Source organism: Camelus dromedarius, chromosome 9, assembly GCF_036321535.1.
Source record: "Camelus dromedarius isolate mCamDro1 chromosome 9, mCamDro1.pat, whole genome shotgun sequence".
Lineage (NCBI taxonomy): Eukaryota > Metazoa > Chordata > Mammalia > Artiodactyla > Camelidae > Camelus > Camelus dromedarius.
This window is the reverse complement of record NC_087444.1, coordinates 19,159,619-19,166,551: the sequence shown is the minus strand read 5'-3', so window position 1 is coordinate 19,166,551 and position 6,933 is coordinate 19,159,619. Positions and strand designations below refer to the sequence as shown.

Sequence of the window (6,933 nt, the reverse complement as noted above, 5' to 3'; positions counted from 1 at the left end):
GCTTTTATTGCTTTGGCTAAGTTGGCTTGTGACAGTCATCTGTGATGCGTAACCAAACACCTCTCTTTCTGGCCATCTTCTATTTTGGTACCTCTATGTGAACAGATGTGGCAAGAGTTTGGTCACCAGATCCAAGAGGCTCTGGTGGGGTGGAATAGGGTAGGGTGGAATGAGGTGGGGCGAGGCTGGGTGGGGTGGTTAGCAAGTGCCTGGGAAACAGGCTCAACTCATCCTTGACTAGGCAGCCTTAATGAAACTGGGCTGCTGCTCGCTGTAGGCACAGTGCCATGTATGAGCGTGTTGCAGGCGTAGTGTTCAGGCATGTGTGTCACAACAGCGTGGGAGCCGACCTCAGCCACTGGGAGTATCAAACGCACTCCTGCTCTGGGATTTCAAGCCTCAGGTGTCCGGAGCTTTATTTGCATCTGCCTACTTTTCAAGTTGGCGCTGTACGGCAACTGTCGGAGACATGTTTGCTCCTTGAGCTCAGCCACAGAAATGGTGCTGCTCTTTCACTGCAGACACCGGACCTACTTCTTCCAGTGACAGGAGACAATTCCATGGTTTCCTTGAGTGAGATGCCATTTGGATTCCTTGATTAAACTAGGTTTTATCTCGTAGGTAGCTGTGAATACTCAGCCTTCTTGTAAAGTTCAGGTCCATCGCCGTGGGGCCAGTTGGGGGCCAGGCATGGCGACGGCGAAGGAGCTTTGGCTAGATGTCTCGGCCGGACGACAGTGGCGCCGCTCGCCTCTCTGCCGGGGCCGCAGCGTCGCCGCGCCCTGCATCTTGGGCCAGGTTCTGGCCCCTACACGGGACTCGAGCGGGGGCGGCTCCCCTCAGGGCGGTCCCAGGGCGGTGCCGGGGGCGGGCCCGAGCGTGAGGGGTGGGAACAGGAGCCAATAAGAACCAGGCTTTGCCGGACCGGGGCGGGGCCTGCGTCCGGGCCTGCGGGAGCGGGGCGGAGCCCATCCGGAGTGGGACCGAGCCGACCTGGCGCCTCCGCGGAGAGGACGGGAACCTCGGAGTCCAGGAGCGGACGCGGCGTCGAGGCCCAGGGCAGGTAGGAGCAGAGCGACCCGGGGCGGCGTCTGAAGCAAGGGCTTCGGCCCCTCGCGGCGGTGGGCGTCGCACGCTGGGTGGCGGTGGCGGGGCGTCGGACGTCGTCCGCGGGCAGTGCGGCAGCGGGTTGGCGGAGATGTAGGCTCTGGCCCCGCTATCTCGGCACCTCCTCCGCCTGGAGGGACGCCCGGGAGCGCGGCCCCGCGCCCAGCGGACGCCGGCCTCTGGGATCCCCGCTTGTCGCCAGCGGCGGTTGTGGCGGAGTCCGGCTAAGGGGCTCCTCGCCGCTCACCTCGGGGCGCGGGAGACATCGTCCAGGTGGCGCTCGGGGGCGCTCGGGAGTCCCGGGGAAGGGAGTGGGAGCGCCCTGCATCCAGGAGGAAGCGCGGGGCCTTTGCCAGGATTAGTCGTGGAGCTTGAACTTCGACAGGCTGAGACGGTGAACTTTAAAACATTTTTGGTGTTTGTGTTTAGATTCTTAACAGAATCTGACGAGTACAATAGTGAAAGTCGTCAAGTAGGATTTTGATTTAAGAATCTGACATTGGAACATCTAAGAACTTTAAACTAGTAAGGCAAAAGATGATCAGATTATGAGTCAGGGGCTGGAGTCTCCGCCAGGATCCGCGTACCAGATGTGATACCTCGGTCAAATCGGCTTTTCTGGGCCTCCATTTCCTTAGCTGTAAAACTGGGATGCTCATGCCTGGGGTATTCTGAGGGACAGATAAGATGGGTGAGAGTATTCTATAAATGTTAGGTATTGCATTTCCTGTAAAACAGCTACTAAGTGCCAGGCGCGTAGTAGGCACTCTGTAAACCTTTACCCTAAAGCTAGTGATTCACTTACAGTGTTTTAAAGTTCTATATCTCTGTTTACTGCGTAAATAAGTTGTTTAAGCTCATTTTCTACAAATCACCGTTGTTTAAAGTGTGGTGCGTTTTCAACTGATTAATGAATTTTTCTAGAGTAGCACGTATTATCTATACGCTGTTACTGAATCATTTTCCAAGAAGTTTGGTAGCCGTCAATCTCTGTCTTTGCTTTATGTAAATAGTTGAAGTTACCTGGTAAAATAAGCTGGGAGTATTGATTCAAATGAAGACTTTCATTTGCTTTTGTAAGATTTAAGTCCTCCAAAATGAAATTAATATTAAACTACTTTTTTGGGGGTACAGCCTTGGTTATAGACATTTGCATTCTTTTCTGTGGGTGTGAGTGTGTGAGGAGTTTTGGGGGGAAACGGGAAATTTTAAAAAGTAATAGCAGTTTGTAACCAGCAGACTTTGACTAGGGTTACTTATAGGCGTGTTCTGAAGTAGTTTCCCAGGCAGAAACCAGGAAATGTAGTAATTGTGTCTCTTGGCTTTTCTTTTCCTTTTTTTTTTTTTTTCTGTTGAATGTGGTGATAGATTTTTTTTTTAATGCAGGGAAGAATATTAATTTTTCCTGACAATAGGTATTTTTTTTAAAGCTGGAAAGTATATTTTAAATGATCTGTAGTGAGTCTTACATTACAAACAAGAATTTTAGACCACTGGATACCAAGATCAAATTAAATGGAGGAGTAGAGGGACAGTTCCTGGTGAATGTAATTTTTGTGTTGCTTTAACAGTTTTACATGCTTCAGCAATTCAGTGCAAGATAGGTGTTCTGAAACACCAAGTTCAAACATGTACTCCATATATAGATTTTGCAGTCATTTATGATTTGTTGATCTTGGAAGACTGAAGCCTTATAGTCACATTTTTTTACTGAGCACCTATTATATTCCAGGGTACAGTTTTAGCCTTTATATTGTATATGTCTGGGCAGGCTATAATCCCTTGCACCTAGGAGATTACCAAGTGGGCTAACGTAAGTACAGAGAAAGCTGTTTTTAAAACTGATGATAACAATAACATCAACCAACATTTATTGGGACCTACTCCGAGCCAGGCAGTGTTCTACATTCTTTACATGCTTATTTAATCCTTACAACAACGCCTTGAGAGGTGTTATTATGATCTCCTCATTGAGAGACATAGAAGGGTTGAATAACTTTCCCATGTCAAACAGCCTAGGTAACAGAGCTAGGTAGGAGTCAAACCAGACAGTTGAGCTCCAGAAATCCTGATCTTACTATTCTGAGTTTCAAATTCTGTGAGTGAGATACAAATGAAATCCAACAAGTATTTAAAAGAGAGTTCTGTAAAGAACTTCTTCAAAAAGAAGGAAAGAAAGAGAGAAAGAAACTGGTATTGCAAGGTGTAGATGAAGGCATGTCCAAGCTACAATTTAATTATACTTTATATATAGGATACTTTTTTTTTCCTGGTGAATGACGTGGGATTCTTTTTGTTTCTAAGCTCTCAGTCACTCACTTACTACAATTATGGTGTTATCTTAATAATACAAGAGATGACTGTTTTTCAAGAAGTTTAAAATGTTTGTTCTCAGACCATAAGTTAAATGTTAGATTCAAGAAAAGAAAATGCTTCCCTGCCTTCAAGACGCTTATAACCAGACATGTAAATAAGTCCCTACAATTTCAGTGTGGTAAGAGTTATAACAGTTGTAGAGTGTAATGGGGACATTGATAAGGGGAAACAATTCTATATATGTTGGGGAGGAGGATTAGAGCAAAGATACCACATTTGAATTTAGCTTTGAAGGTTGAGTAGGAATTTGCTGAGTTGGGGAAGGGAACAGAAGATAAGGATGAAAACCAGGAATATTATGTGAAAGTATATGGTAGTTTGAGGAATGTGTTACAGTCCACATTGTCTCTAAAAGTCAGAGTGTATAGAGATGAAGGGTTGGCCTAAGGAGATGGTGCTGGGAAATAAGCTGGAAAAAGAATTAGAATTACTGAAATTTCTAGAAATTAGATAAGTATGGGGTTTCAGTGCCTTTCATTTGAAATAATGAAGATTTGTCCGGTTTGGCAAAATCTTTACACTATAGAATATGGTGTTAAAGGTAGTTTTAATACTTTGAAGTATAGGATATGTTATAAAACAACATACAAATTTAGGCAAGTGAAAAGTTATAACTCAGAAGAAGGAAAAAGAAGTCTGTGGTGGCATGTGGTGAAGAGCCTTTGTATTGTGTTGAGGACTTTGGACTTGATTCTAAAGACAATGAGAACCAGTGAAGGACTAATTAGGAAAGATAACACAGTGGTGGTAGGGTGTGGAGGCTGGATTGGATGGAGAAAGGCAAAAGGGAGAGAGATAAGTTAGAAGGCTGTTGCTGTTGAAATAGCCTAGATGAGAGACGATAAGGGCCTAGAATAGGAAAATAGTAATAGAGATGAAGAGGAGAGGACAGATGATAAAGATGTAGAATTTACAGGGCTTAAAAAGTGATTGGCTTTGAAGGTGAACAGAAGAGTAAAAACTTAGTTTCTTAGCTTGAGAAACTGGATAGAGGAACTTGATTTAATTTTTAATGTGAGAGGAAGATAATTAATTCAATTTTGAACACAGTGAGTTTGAAGTGGCGATGGAGATGGAGATGTCAAGAGAGGATCCAGAGCCCAGAAGGGAGGCTGAGGTTGGGGATTCAGATTGTGGAGTTAGCCAGTAAGTGGGAATTGAAGCCGTAAATAAAAGCAGATGAAATTGCTCGGGGATTACACGAGGAATTAGAAGACAAGAGGGCCAAGGATAAATGATTTGCTTTGTATGAATGGAAGGGATTTTTATGTTAATTTTCTTATTAATTGTGATTATAAAGCAATTAAAAGGGCTTAATTGAAGATTAAACCACTTTTACATCCAAATGAATCCTGTTCTTTTAAGATTTCACTTGGCAGTCACTCATTTATTCCCAAAGTGTATTGCCCGAACTATTGTTGGAGTACCTCTTTGCAAAAAAAAAAAAAAAAACAAAACTTAATAGCAAATTCACAGCCAACCAAGAAAGTAGATCTTCTGGCTTTATTACAGAATTATTTTTCCTCCTTTATACTTTCTAGTTCCATGCTTATATAGATGGTATTCAACTTAAGATGGTTCCACTTCTAATATTTCAACTTTAGGATGATGCAAAAGTGATGCACATTCAGTAGAAACTGTACTTGGAATTTTGATCTTTTCCGGGGCTAGCAGTATACGATGCAGTACTCTCTCCTGACGCTGGGCATTGGCAGCAGCCACAGCTCCCAGTCAGCCACACAGTCACAAGGGTAAACAGCCAATATACTTAAAACCATTTTGTCCCCATACAACCACTCTGTTTTTCACTTTCAGTGCAGTATTCAATCAGTTATGTGATATATTCAGCACTTTATTATAAAATGGGCTTTTATCAGATCTTCCTTAACTTACCATGGGGTTGTGTCCTGATAAACCCATCATAAGGTGAAAATATCTTAAGTCAAAAATTCATTTAATATATTTAACCTACGAAACATCATAGTTTAGCTGAGCCACCTTACATGTGCTCAGAACACTTACATCAGTCTGCAGTTAAGCAGAACCATCTAACACAAAGCCTGTTTTATAATGTGGTGGATTATCTCATGTAGTTTATTGAATACTGTACTAAACGTAGAGAACAGAATGGTTGTATGGGTATGGAATGGTCGGGAGTGTATCGGTTTTTTACCCTCATGATCCTGGCTGACTGGGAGCTGCCGCTCCTGCCACTGCCCAGCATGACCAGTATCATACTGTGTATCACGAGCCCAGGAAAAGATGAAAATTCAAAATTCAAAATGTGGTTTCTGCTGAATGCATACTAGTTATGGTACCATTATGAAGTCAGAAAATTTTAGGCGGAGCCCTACTAAGTCAGGGACAGTCTGCAGAGCCTTTTTACCTTGGATCAAAGCTATGAACGCATCTGACTCTCCCCTCACTTGGTCGTTAGCTGTTGTTTGCTCTTGGGAAGTCAGAGATGGTGCTTTTTTTAAAAGAGAAATCTTTGCCTCCCATAAACTTAGATTATCCACAAACGTTTGCTTGTTGATTCATCTTGATAAACAACTTATTCAATCTTGGCTCCAAATGGCTTAGCCGTTTCCAGAATTCATACTCATCTTCAAAGAATGAAGGTTTGTCACCACTGAGGAGAATCAAAAGAATGTGCTATGGCTTGGAAGGCATTTTCGAAAAAGGAATTTCAAAAATAGTTTCCTAATTGGTAGTATCGTTAGAATAGGTGTATAGTTTCTAAGGTAGGGAGTGGCAGACTTTTTCCGTGAAGGGCTAGATAGTAAATATTTTAGACTGTGGGCCATGCAGCCTCTGTCACAGCTACCCAGTTCTGCCAGATACTTAAATGAATGAGCGTGGACAGAGTTCAAATTAAAATTTATTTACAGACAGTAAAATTTGGATTTCATATCATTTTCACATGTCATGAAGTAGTATACTTTTTTTATTTTTTTTTTCAACCATTTAAAAAATGTAAAAACTTCACAGGCCAAAAACAGGTGTTGAGTCACATTTGGCCTACAGGTAGGCCATAGTCTTGCTGACCCTGTTGTAAGAGGTATTCTTTGAAGTACTTAGATTTGTAAGTTGAGTTTTTAAAAAATGATTCTTCAAAGTTATACCTCCTGCTTTTAAATTCCAGTGTATTTCTTAAAACATCTGAGAAATTTTCATTCATCCTTTATTTCTTAAATAGAATAATTGGAAAACACTCCCTTCATTGATTTGGAAGCTGAGATACAGAGAAATAGATTACCTTGTACAATGTCAGAATCAAAAATATGTTTGAAAATATTTTCTAACATTCAATACTCCTTACTGAACCAGTAAAAACTCTTTTTGCCTCAGTGAAAGTGGGGGCATTGAAAGCTGGTGGAATGAAAGACCAAACCTGGAAGGAGAGTTCTGTACTGGTTTCCCAGAGGGTTGGGCAGGATGGAATCTTTT

The 6,933-nt window shown here is 42.5% G+C and overlaps 1 protein-coding gene across 1 annotated transcript in view; it reads left to right on the top strand.

Moving 5' to 3' along the window:
• The first annotated feature begins 964 nt into the window (after positions 1-964).
• Positions 965-6,933, top strand: part of DENND2C (DENN domain containing 2C) — a 69,489-nt gene continuing 63,520 nt past the window's right edge. Inside the window, exon 1 of the mRNA XM_010980718.3 lies at positions 965-1,063. The gene's annotated coding sequence lies outside the window, so the exon portion shown is untranslated. The remainder of the gene's footprint in view (positions 1,064-6,933) is intronic.